General features: G+C 36.8%; 1 protein-coding gene across 2 annotated transcripts in view; it reads left to right on the top strand.

The window, feature by feature from the left end:
- LOC118877720 (patj homolog) overlaps nt 1-12,121 on the top strand; it is a 34,094-nt gene extending 21,973 nt beyond the window's left edge. For both annotated transcript variants that reach the window (XM_036817643.3, XM_036817645.3), the window contains one exon: nt 10,127-12,121. The gene's annotated coding sequence lies outside the window, so the exon portion shown is untranslated. The remainder of the gene's footprint in view (nt 1-10,126) is intronic.

The raw sequence follows: 12,121 nt of genomic DNA on the forward strand, positions 1-12,121 counted from the left end.
TCATTAGAGAATTCAATTACAAATTCATAGAGGTATCAACCTTCTTAATCGGGATCCAACGACTGAAGTTATGGAATCTAGAAGACCAGTTTTGGGATCCAGTTCTGAAAGTCTTTGGAATTACGAAAAAATCAAACATGAAAATGGGTTAAAACTTGGACCCTCGCTAAAGAAAAATATTTAAATGTAGATCATTAGAGAATTTAATTACAAATTCATAGAGGTATCAACTTTCTAAATCGGGATCCATTGACTGAAGTAATGGAATCTAGAAGTCCAGTTTTGGGATCCAGTTCTGAAAGTCATTGGAATTACGAAAAAATCAAACAGGAAAATGGGTCAAAATTTGGACCCTCGCTAAAGAGAAATATTTAAATGTAGATCATTAGAGAATTTAATTACAAATTCATAGAGGTATCAACCTTCTAAATCGGGATCCATTGACTGAAGTAATGGAATCTAAAGGACCAGTTTTGGGGGTCCCATTCTGAAAGCCACTGTAAATACGGAAATATTGAACATGAAAATGGGTTGAATTTTGGACCCTCGCTAAAGAGAAATATTTTAATGTAAATCATTAGAAATTTAATTACAAATTCATAGAGGTATCAACCTTCTTAATCGGGATCCAATGACTGAAGTTATGGAATTTTGAATGGGAATTGGAAAAATTATTGGAATTACGAAAAAATCAATCATGAAAATGGGTAAAAATTTGGACCTTCGCTTAAAAGAAATATTTTAATGTAGATCATTAGAGAATTCAAATACAATTTCATAGAAGTATCAATCTTCTGTATTTATGGATTCTAGATTCTGGAGTCTTGGGCTGTACCCAAAATTTTCTTATCTTCTTTATAAAACATGAGAAATTTTTGTTTTAAATTTCTTACTTACACTTTACTTTCATTACATGAAAAATGAATTACGTGTAAGTAACGGCTTTTTTTTCACCACATCATTCAGTAATTATTCCCACACTAACTAATCGCTGGCCTAACACATCAGTATTTATCTAAATGCAAATTTGATGTTTCATGATTTTGTACTTAGCACTTATTCTCACCCCTGACGGAAAATTCAGAACCACAATGACACGACGTCAGAAATCAGTGGCCTTCGTTTACCCACTCTTTCCAATTTTCCTTAGTTTTTCCGGCTTATTTTGACACCTTTTTTGCCTGCCAAATTGAATGTAAATTGAAATTGATTTTGTGCAAATTAATTTCATGTACGCGGCATTAAATTGTCGCACCATTTTGCTTGTTCTGTGGCTGTCTGTTTTATGCATAAACGACGCTGGGTACACCAGCCATTTTCCATGCCCCTTGATTTTCCCCCAAAAACCCCCCTTCAATTTAATCCACCCCCCTTGTCAACTGATTGTGCTGCCTGTATTTGCACTTCATTTTCATATTTAAGTTCGTTTATTATGCGAATGTAATTAATTATAAAGTTTAGCGAGCATAAATTTAATGTTGCCATCACACCGACGACTTGGCGGAGGGCAAAGAATTCCCCGGTGGGATGGTGGGGCAGTGGTGGGTTAATCGCAAAGCCATTGGCTTTTGTGGGTCAGTGTTGACTTGACACATTTGATGGCTGGAGGCCGATTAGCCCATGTTTGCACTGGCGTAAATCAAGCGATTGTCAAGCGCATGCAGATCAAATTGTTTCAATCGAGCGATAAATCAATCAGCGTAACAGATGGACACTCGGTTATTGTGAGATTGTCAGACTGCACTGAGAAGAAAACTTAAATCTCTGTCATTTCTAGGCTAAAAAATATTTAAAAATTATTTTCATTGGTAAGTAATGGCAGTGAATGAATTAAATTCAAAAACATTCAAGCCCAGAGCACTTTAAAAGTCTTTCATTAAAATACTTCCCAGTGTTATATTTATGTTTAGTTTGTTTGAAAATTTTCTATAATCCTCGCCATTCCCCAGTGAATTATGCATTCATAATTCCCACAGACATTAGTCGCTTTCAGGCCCAGTTTGACTCTAAATGATGATTTGGCCAAAATCTGAAAAGCCAGCCACTGTGGCAGCAGCTGTTGCAGCCACAAATCTCAAATGCAAAGAAGCATTTTAATGTGTGTGTAGCACACTTTTTGGGGGCCAAACACCGAATGCGGCACTGAAATAAAAATGTTAAAGCCAGGCCAATAGCAAATCAGCTGATACGCCCCTTTCATTCCGCGCAGTTCACAGCCCGTAAATTATGCAACATGCTTTTAAGGCGATGGCGGAGAAAAAAGCAACTTAGGGAAATTCCTGCACAAAACGAGTTGCGAAAAAAACGGAGAAAGGGGAAAAACCAATCGGAAAAACTGAAAAACTACACAGACTAACAAATGCGCATGCAATAAATTGAGAACAGTAAAATTGACAACGGCTAAAAAAGAAGAAAACGATAAATAAAGAATCGCGGTTTTCAAAAGCCTTTAGGGAATTTGTTTTCAGTTCTTCATTTTACGAGTGTCTTTCTGATCAAAAATTTTTATTTTTCTTGCGCTTAATAGCAGGTGTAACTTGTTTTTATTTTATAAAGCAAAGTTCGAAGTAAGGGCACTTATATACGAGATATAACCTTATGAGTTGTTAAATTTGTAGTCAAATCTAGAGAGGCCCATAAAAAATGAAAAACTTTCAAATATTTTTTTTGGCGACCTTTGGGGGCCTAAAGAAACGACTTTTTGGTTATTCTTTTGGGCCCTCTTTTTTACCATTCTATCTTTCGCCCCAACACATTGTGGGGTTCTTTGTGTAAGTGTGTTTGTGGGTGGGCTGTCAATTTTAATGGCTGGCCATGAAATTGAAATGCAAGCAATGAAAAATTCAAGCATTTCAACATGATGGACACTATGGCTCTGGCAATTTATAGCTCGACCATTTGTAACAACGCCGTGCCAACAAGAACAATAATAATAATCACAAAGGCAACAAAATGGGGCATATCCCTGGCTGACAGTCGAATATCGAAGGCCTTGACGGTCTATTCGTTTCATTTTGTAATTAAAATGCCATTTAGCTACCATTCCCTTTTTTTTAGAGTATCAAACCTTGGCATTTTCCTGCTGCCTGCCCATTAATTAATTATGGAAAAATGTACTGTTTTTATATGGCCTAATTCTGGTCAACAAATTGATTAAACGATTGCCTTTCAATTGTCTTTCACACACTGTTCTATAATTTATATTGCTTTTTGTTTTTCTATTCAACTAAATTTTTAATTAAATGCTTAGTTATTTTAATTCAATATATGCCACGTTATTATTATTTTAAAAAGGGGATTAAATTCAACGTTTTTTCTCTTTTAAGCTGATTGCAAAATGATTTGCAAAATAATAAAATGTAAATTTGATGGGCAAACATTATGCAAATGCAGTTAAGCAATCAAAGAAAACTATTTGGATGGCATTGATGGGGCGTGCTTAAATCGAATCTGCGAGAATCGGGCAAACGCATATTCGGCTGACATGTCGTATACGTGATACGTTGCGCATACGCCACCGTGACCTGTCAAAGCGAATCTGACTCCCTTGGCAGTTGGCTTGCTTTTATGCCGACTTAACTCAATTTGGCCTTTGATAAGCTCGCACAGGACTCCTTGTTATTGTTCCATCAAGCAAATTCGTTTTCAAAATCAGCATATAAATAAATTCGCAAGCCAAATAGAAGGTAAATTAAATTTATCTACGTCAATGGCTTGGCTTGGCTCAATTGCCGTTGATAAACCCGGCAAATGGCATTCATGGCAGGCTATTTTAAGGCCATTAGAGACAGGCCAAAGTGAATCCTTTTCTTCACTCCTTTTTTTCCCCCAAATCCTTCGCTCGGATCGTTAAGGGAATGAAGACAGGAAGGCAAACGACATTTGCAGATAAGGTTTCACTCCTTTTTTTATTATTTTTTTTCGACTTTTAGGGGCCAGTCCAAAAATGAATTTTTTCTCTTCTCCCTTTTAGTGCTCCTTCGGTGGTTCCTCATGGCGATTTAATAAAAGTTGCGGCTGCAATAAAAACGAAGGCGGATGACATAACCAGTCCGAGGGAGATGTGAAATCTTTTGCTACGGCCGTGCGGTCTTATCAACACACTCCACATGCCAGGTCTAGGCTGTCCTTTTCAGCAATGGAATTATTACATTTTTATGGGAGCCACCGCACAGAGAATCCGGGATTCCTGTCCTTGACGCGTGCCACAAGACAATGGCATATTTCAGCATGTCACTGGCTCTACGGCCACTTTTAGTTTGAGTCCCTGTGGCTCCCAGGCTTTCTGGTTGGTGAATGGAAATATGGCCAAATAAATCATTTTATTGCAATACAATTTGGGCTCTCTGTCTTTTTTCTCTCACCATCACCGGATGTTTATCACGCGTTTCATACAGTTACAAAAAAAAATATATCAAAATATTTTGCAGATTTATATAAGTTTTAACAATAAAGAACTATAAAAATTGGTATTCCCCATAATAAGAATTTTTCTTAACAGAAAAACACAGATAACAGATACAGAAAAAAGAATTTCATAATATTTTGGATGGATATCCGCATAAAAATGAATTATTCTTTAACGAGCAAAACCCTATACCTTATAAAGTTGAACAGCTACAAAAAGAAACTATTACAAAGAATTTAGTAAATATAAATACATACATTACTTTAGCAAATAAAGTCTGCAATAAAAAGGAATTATTTTGTTTCTAACTGCCCATTAAGTTAAGTAAAAATCCCTGTTAACTAGTTTTGTTCAGTACAGTTAAAGACACTCTGCCACTTCCATATTGCCAAAGCATTTTATGCGGCCATTGGGAGGCCAAACAAACACACACACACTCACACAGCCGTGACACGTTACTTCAATATTAATAAGACCGTGTGGAGGCTGTCAATATGACAGGGCGCCAAACTGCTGCCACCGGAAGTTGTCCAACGGGAAGCGGAAGCGTCGCCCTTTTGCCCGAGCATCGCATTACGTCTACTTGGGGGGGTTGGAATGGGAATGGGGATGGGGCACTGCTCATTTTTTATTATCGCCCAATCCAATCTCGGAACCCAGTTCCTCAGAAATGGAGGAGGAGAAAAGAGGAGGTGGAGGTGCAATTGGTTTTTCGAGCTGCCACCGGAAGCAACAAGCCAACACTTCGGGAATGGAAGTTTGACGGTTGGGTTTCTGAGTGGGTTCCTGGGGCTTGGTGGGCTCGCTGGGTTATTGGCCACTTGAGGGATCGACGTAAGCCAGATTTGTGGACAGCAATTAATACTTTTATGGTAGGGGACGGCAAGTTTAATTGAATTATTAATTAGCCAGTCCCGTCGTATTATTATGGCCATTAAGCCAGGCGCAAATCCAATTTAATTGCCTTGAACTCCCGAAGAGCTGTTTGTTTAATTTGTCCCCTCTACTATTTGCCTCCGAGTGGCAAACAAAGCCGTGGGACCAAGATCAAAGTCAATGCCCCTGACCTGTCCTCTCCTCACCTTCTCGGCCCAACTTTCCCACGGAGAGTTTGCCCAAAGTTTGTCCTTTTCCTGCTGCTGTCGCACCTTGAGCATGTTTCAACTCTTTCGCCTGCACTTTGCCATCCCCCACAGTTGTTGAAATATTCATAATTGAAGTTTATTGTTTACCCTCGGATGTGTGCCACGCCCACATCCACTTCCACTTCCCTTTTTTGTTAACTGGGGCCGCTTTGATTGTTTTGTGGCCCGGAGACCGTCGATAAGTTGGCCTGCAGAAAGTTCAGCAACTTTTCAGTCTTTTTGTTTTAGTTGCCTTTTCAAGCGCTCTGAAAACTTTGATTGGCGAACAAAATGGCACAAGTGATTGGACATGTGCTTCATTTATTACACTGTATGCCTTACCTACTACTTTTTATCGAGAGGTATCAGCTGTTGAGCTATAGCTTCTTGAATTTAAAACGAATTGTTAAATTTTTAGCCATAACGAACTTTAAAAATGTTTAAAAGTTCTTATTTGTAAGATATTTGAAAAATTACCCAATGGTATAATATTAGTATATTTGGTATTATAAGACAAATCTTTAGTTTAGTTAGTCATTTAATAATCTACAGTTCCTAAATTTAAAGCAATTCAAATCAATTCTTAAATATTCCTTTGACCTTTGTGCATTTTGAATAATTGACCCTTTTAGCAAAGTGCTTTTGCTTTCTTTGAAAAAAGAGTTGTCTCCAAGGACAAACTCTGTTTTTTTCTGAAATCGAAACCATTATCATTCGAAGCTTATACAAAGTGCACTTGCAATTATTTCTCAATGGCAACCACACAGTTGAAGTCAGTTTTTGTATGGCAAAAGGTCACGCGTTCCCCATTTCCGTTTCCCGAGTGTTCTTGACCGATTTTTGATAAATTGCTTTTGCCTCTGAGCATGGAAACGCCATGGAATGGGGAACCCATCCCATATTTTTATTTCAAACTCGAAGCTTTAACGGCCCGCTCGTTCTTCGTTTATGGAGCCCACTTGTACGAGCTATTAAATATAATTGCGAGCAATTTGTGCAATCTACTTAGGATATCATTTTTAATGCAACAACCCAGCCCAGCCGAACCCCTTGCCTCATTGCAATGCTAATTGCGGAGAGAGCGCAAAAAAAACCGGGCCAAAACGAAGGTAAACATGAAAAGAACAATAAGCACGAAACAATGGACTGTTTGCAATTTAAATTAACATTTTGAGTGAATCAAATAAAGGCGAAAAAAAGGCCACACCGGTGACAAAAAACTGCTGAGCGAAGCAGCTAAATTGTTTTTGATGCCACCGTTGGGTTGGCACTGCAGATGGTCAACAGATCCCATTGCAGGCCAAATACCAAATGCCAAATACCGGCAGGGAAAACACAAGACCTGAAACCAAGCCAGATTTGCATAACACGTTCCACATTGCGGTTCCGGTGGCTAAAAAAAAAGCCGAGTCCGAGATTCTGACACCCCACGCCCACCGAGCAGCTGCGGCTGGTTTCATATATTTTTAAGCCTCTGCGCTACCAAATATCCCTCCATCCACATCTGGCTACCGTGAAATATAAAATTCTAGCAATATCGTAAAGCAGAAAGTTCTTAGAGAGCTGACCTCGACAATGGTTTACCCTGTATAGTAAAGTGTAAGATATTTATCAACTAATAATATTATTAGAACCTACATATAATTCTTAAATTGGTATATATTAGTACAAATTCCTGCCGAATTTAGCACAAAGTAATTTCTAGGGAGCCCCCAAATTCAAAATTAAAATGATACAAATTTGATAAAAATATAATAAAATACAATTAACTAGAGAATACATTTTTTAAAAGGTGCCTAAAGTCCTAGGATATTTATAAATAATGTAGAGGGACTTTTAAATGTTTAAACTTTGTTGTTTCAATATTAGTATTAAAATATAAAATTAATTTAAAATTAATATCTTGTCTAAAATCAAATCTTCTGCATGTTATTCTTCTATATTTGCTTTTATTAAAATATCTTTTATGCTGCTTACAATACCTTGACCACATGCACTTTCCATTTTCCGCGACAGCGGAAAAGTGGCGGCAAGGCGATTTACATTTCACTTGCTTGGGATGTTTTAATGCGACGCCTTTTTTCCGAGCTCTCTTTCTGTCTGGTCTATTCTTTCCCCTGTTTTTTTTCGCTGACAACCTGGTCAAAGGACTCTGAGCTGGCCAAAACCCATAGAACAAGGAACAGGGAACAAGGAGCGACAAACAAAGGCAACAACAGCAAGGCAAACAAAAGTGGCTAAAAAGCAAAAGCTGCAAAAAGGCCAAAGGCGAGGCACGAACTCTCTCACGAACACACACAAACAAACCCGCTCGCACTGCCACTCATAGATACATATATGCATGAAATTTCACACCCAGGGGCGTAGGTGAAGGGGTATAGGGTTAAGGGGGGTATTTTAGGGGGAGGGGAGGAACGATGATGGTTGGTTTTGGGCTGTTTTTGGGGTGCACAAGACAGCCAGAGGAGCCGAAATGCAAATACACAAACAATGGCGGTGCGGGGGCTACTAAGCCAAGCTAAGAAGGTTTTGGTAAACAAATTTTACTGCCAACAGCACACAAACAGCCCACACACACAAATAGGCAAATACACTTAGGAAAAACTTGTATTAGAATAGATTAGATTTGATTAAACCGATTAGTATAAGCGTACTTTAATACTTATCAATATTTTCGAGATATAGGCCAAAATTTAAAGTATTGGTTAGATATTTCTGATACAATTTTTGAGAAATTGCTAATAGAATTTCTGATAGATTTCTGATAGAATTTCTGATAGATTTCTGATAGAATTTCTGATAGAATTTCTGATGGATTTCTGATAGAATTTTTGATAAATCCCTTTACATTTCAAAACCTTTTAAAAATATTGTATTATAAAATGTATTTAAGGAACATGAAATATCTCAAAAATGTAATGATGTTTTCTTCTTCTAGGTTCTTTAAACTTTCTTATGACATATATTATATTCTGAACTATGGAAATATATTTCAACTGGAAAAATATTTCTTATTTCCCTACTTTTTTTCTCAGTGCTTATTTTCAGCTGTTGTTGGCGGCCCAGGACATTCATAGTTAAAATTTAGAGAGACAGCGCCGAGAGATTTGGCAAACAGCAACAATATTCCTACCGCTGATGTTGCCAGCCGAAAACCCCTGCACAATCACCCCCCTCCCCCCTATTTACCCCTCCTGTTGCGTTAATCAAGGTTCACACAATCGCCAACAACAACAACAATAACAACACCAACAATGTGGGGCGTGCACGTGCCAAAATTGCCAGGGAATATTTTGCATTTGTTTTTTATTTGTGTTAGCGACATTTCCTAGCCGAGTTTTTCGTTTCGGGCCATTTGTTGCTGTCGGCCATCTGGGTGTTGATTAAAAAATTGTCAGGTTCTGAAAATTCATGGCCCCCATATCCTTCTTATTATGGCCTGAATGGAAAGTGGGTAGCAAGGTCACTTTTGATAAACATTTTGCCTTTTCTTGGGGGGCTTTGAAAATAAAGTTTTAAATTAAATTAAAAGAAATTGATTTTATCCTAAAATATATATAGGGTATGTAACTAAAATTAGGTAATATATAAAACAGTAGGTATCTATACTTCAACTTTTAATTTTCGAAACCTTAAACTAAACACTTCGATCAGAAAATAAAGCAATCACCCAATTTTATTCGCATTCCAACTTTGTGACACACTGTTTTCGTCATAAACTGGGGCCAACATTCACCCGCAATTCCCTTGAGAAAACCTTTTGGTTTCAGACTATTAAAATCGATTGGATTCTGGTTGCTACTGTTAGAATTTTGGCACAAAACCAGAGGGAGGCCATATTTTCCGGAGATTTTTAGGTTTGTTGAATGCCCATTTGGGTTAATAACAAATAACCGAATGGTCCATTATACCAAATGAGCCTCAGCCATGGCCAGAAAGTGTTGAGAGCTAATGGCAAAGGCCCTGACAATGGCAGTTACCAAAAATGGGGGCTGTCCTCCTAACGGGAGTAGATTACGTTTATGGTTTCCCCTTTCGCATTACCCGAAATTACTCTCATGCATTACGTAATAAATTTATATGAGCTAATTGCCAGCAAAAGTTCATTAATTTGGGAGTCATGAACTTAATTTATTGGGGGCCATTAAATACGGTTAAATCTTAATTTTGTAAATATTGTGTTAGGTCATAAATGTGAAGAGGTTGCAAGCCTTTTTATACCCAAGATAAAATGGGATATTAATAGTATGGGTAAGAATTTATTCGCCAATTTATTTTAATGATATAATTTAACCAGTTTAAAATGTGATATACTACCCAACAATAAAATGCTTTGATTGATGGTTATACATATTTACAAGGTAAAATAAAGTAATAAAGTGGAATTTTTGAGGGCTGCAAATAAGTGGTCTGAATTTCGACCGCAAATTGAATATTTCCCTTCACTGTGATATTCATTGAACCACATATGCCAAACAAACATCGCCGAATCAATCGGGCGTTATCGACAGACTCTGGAATTATGTATTTGCTTTGCCGCCGCCATGACGACCGCTAATCTAATTTTCATATTTGTTCGCTTCGCTATTTGCAGATTTTATGACCCTAATATCGGCCATGTGAAAGCAGCCCGACCAGCAGCTACAAAATTGGAAATCCAAAAGCAGCATAAATCAGCGAAACTGGACATTAGAACAATTTGTACATAGTATATAACCAAATCCGCACATTGCCAGAATCGATTAACTATAGACGAGGGAGCTCTAGGTAAAATTGATGGCCCAATCCCGGACACTAAAAATGCATAAATAAATAAATTGAATGGCACGCAACGATTCTAAAAATATCACAAATTGTTGTATCAATAAATTATTAATAACAATTTCTGCGGACAAGTTCGAACCAAAAAGTTGACAACATCAAACAAAGTTGAACATCAACAGGAAAAAAAACACACGGAATACCCAGCGTGGAGAAGCGGAATTTATTCATACACAAATATATTGCAAAACATTTTTCCAGTTTAGTATGCATATGTCGAGGCCATGATGGCAATAATGATAGCACCCCGATAGTTCCCACATATCCAACCGCCCACCCTAGAAGTCCGCTGTAAATATCCCAGAGATTATTTTTATTGTCCTTTTCAACTTTACGTAGCATAAATTTACAATTTCTAGCTTGTAAATCATTTATACATACTTAAATAGGTAAGATGGGCGTGGCAAGTTGGCTTTTCTTAAGAGTAAGCTCTAAGTAGATATCACCCATACCCTCAAGAGTTCGGGTACATTTTTCAAATTGTATAGGAAAACGAGAGTTGCAATATTGCATAGGTTCTTGAGATTAGTTGTGCGTATATACGATTACATATACCTATTTATAGATACTACAAATTCTATGCCTACGAATATAATTATATATATTTACAATTGACGACCAAGCAAAAGTAAAACTTTAACTTTAGTAACAAGTCAAACACAAAATACACAATTGAACGAAAAACACACACAAACTGAACTAAAGTAGATCGAAAACATAAGACATTGGTAAGATGTTAGGAGTGGTGATAGGAACTACTTGTGAGGACCCCAAAAAAAGAGGTGCCATTCTTCTCACCACTCGCAGCATAGCAAATATAAAACAAAAGCTTGTTAGTGATACTAATTTTAAAAAGAAAACCAAAGCAAATGATACATAAAAACAAAACAAACCACGTTTGAAAATTAGCGAATCTTAAAATGTTTATATTGTTACTAAATTTCTGTTAAACGATTATTTGTTATTAAACTGAATTCGATATCATCTGTATATAGGATTCTTGAACACACGAACAAGATGCTTTAGCTATCTTTATATAACTGAGCGATATAGAGTAAGGTAACAACACATACAGTGCGTTTCAAAACTATAATTTAAAAAATATATCAGTTGTTTAAATATATTTTTAAAAATCTATTAACTAACTTAAATAAATAAATTTGAAAGCGAATATTTATTGGTATCTCTTTACCATCGGCATTAATATTTTAATTTACTGAACCTTTTTTAATGAAACGCACTGTCCATACGTATACCAATTAACACAAAGACATAGAGACATTAAAACTCATGCACTTTCGCTTATGGAAACTACTATATTTTGCAGACGAAATGAGAACAAGTTCCACGCAATTCTAAAAAAATATGCAGATACTATATCTATCTATCTATCATACAGCCACACTACCACACGGAAAAACACCACATACACGTATATAAGTACACGCACATCAATGCAAGAAGCATAATATCTGAGACAATTTACCAATTAGCATTAAAAATTAATGGAAAAAACCACTGTCTGAGCGAAAACCAACTAGCTAAAGCAAACGACTAAAACCACACATAATGTAACAATAAAACGCAATCGAATCGAATCGAAACACGAGACACGAAATACGAAAGGCAACGCATCTGAAAATTGAAATGAATATGCAAATTTGGCAAAAAACATAGGCTACATTAGACACCAGAGTATGTAAATTGACGAAACGTTCAATAAAAGAAAGCGAAAAATATAACAAAAGTATTAATACACGTACAAAGA

The sequence above is a fragment of the Drosophila suzukii genome, chromosome 3 (genome assembly GCF_043229965.1).
Source record: "Drosophila suzukii chromosome 3, CBGP_Dsuzu_IsoJpt1.0, whole genome shotgun sequence".
Lineage (NCBI taxonomy): Eukaryota > Metazoa > Arthropoda > Insecta > Diptera > Drosophilidae > Drosophila > Drosophila suzukii.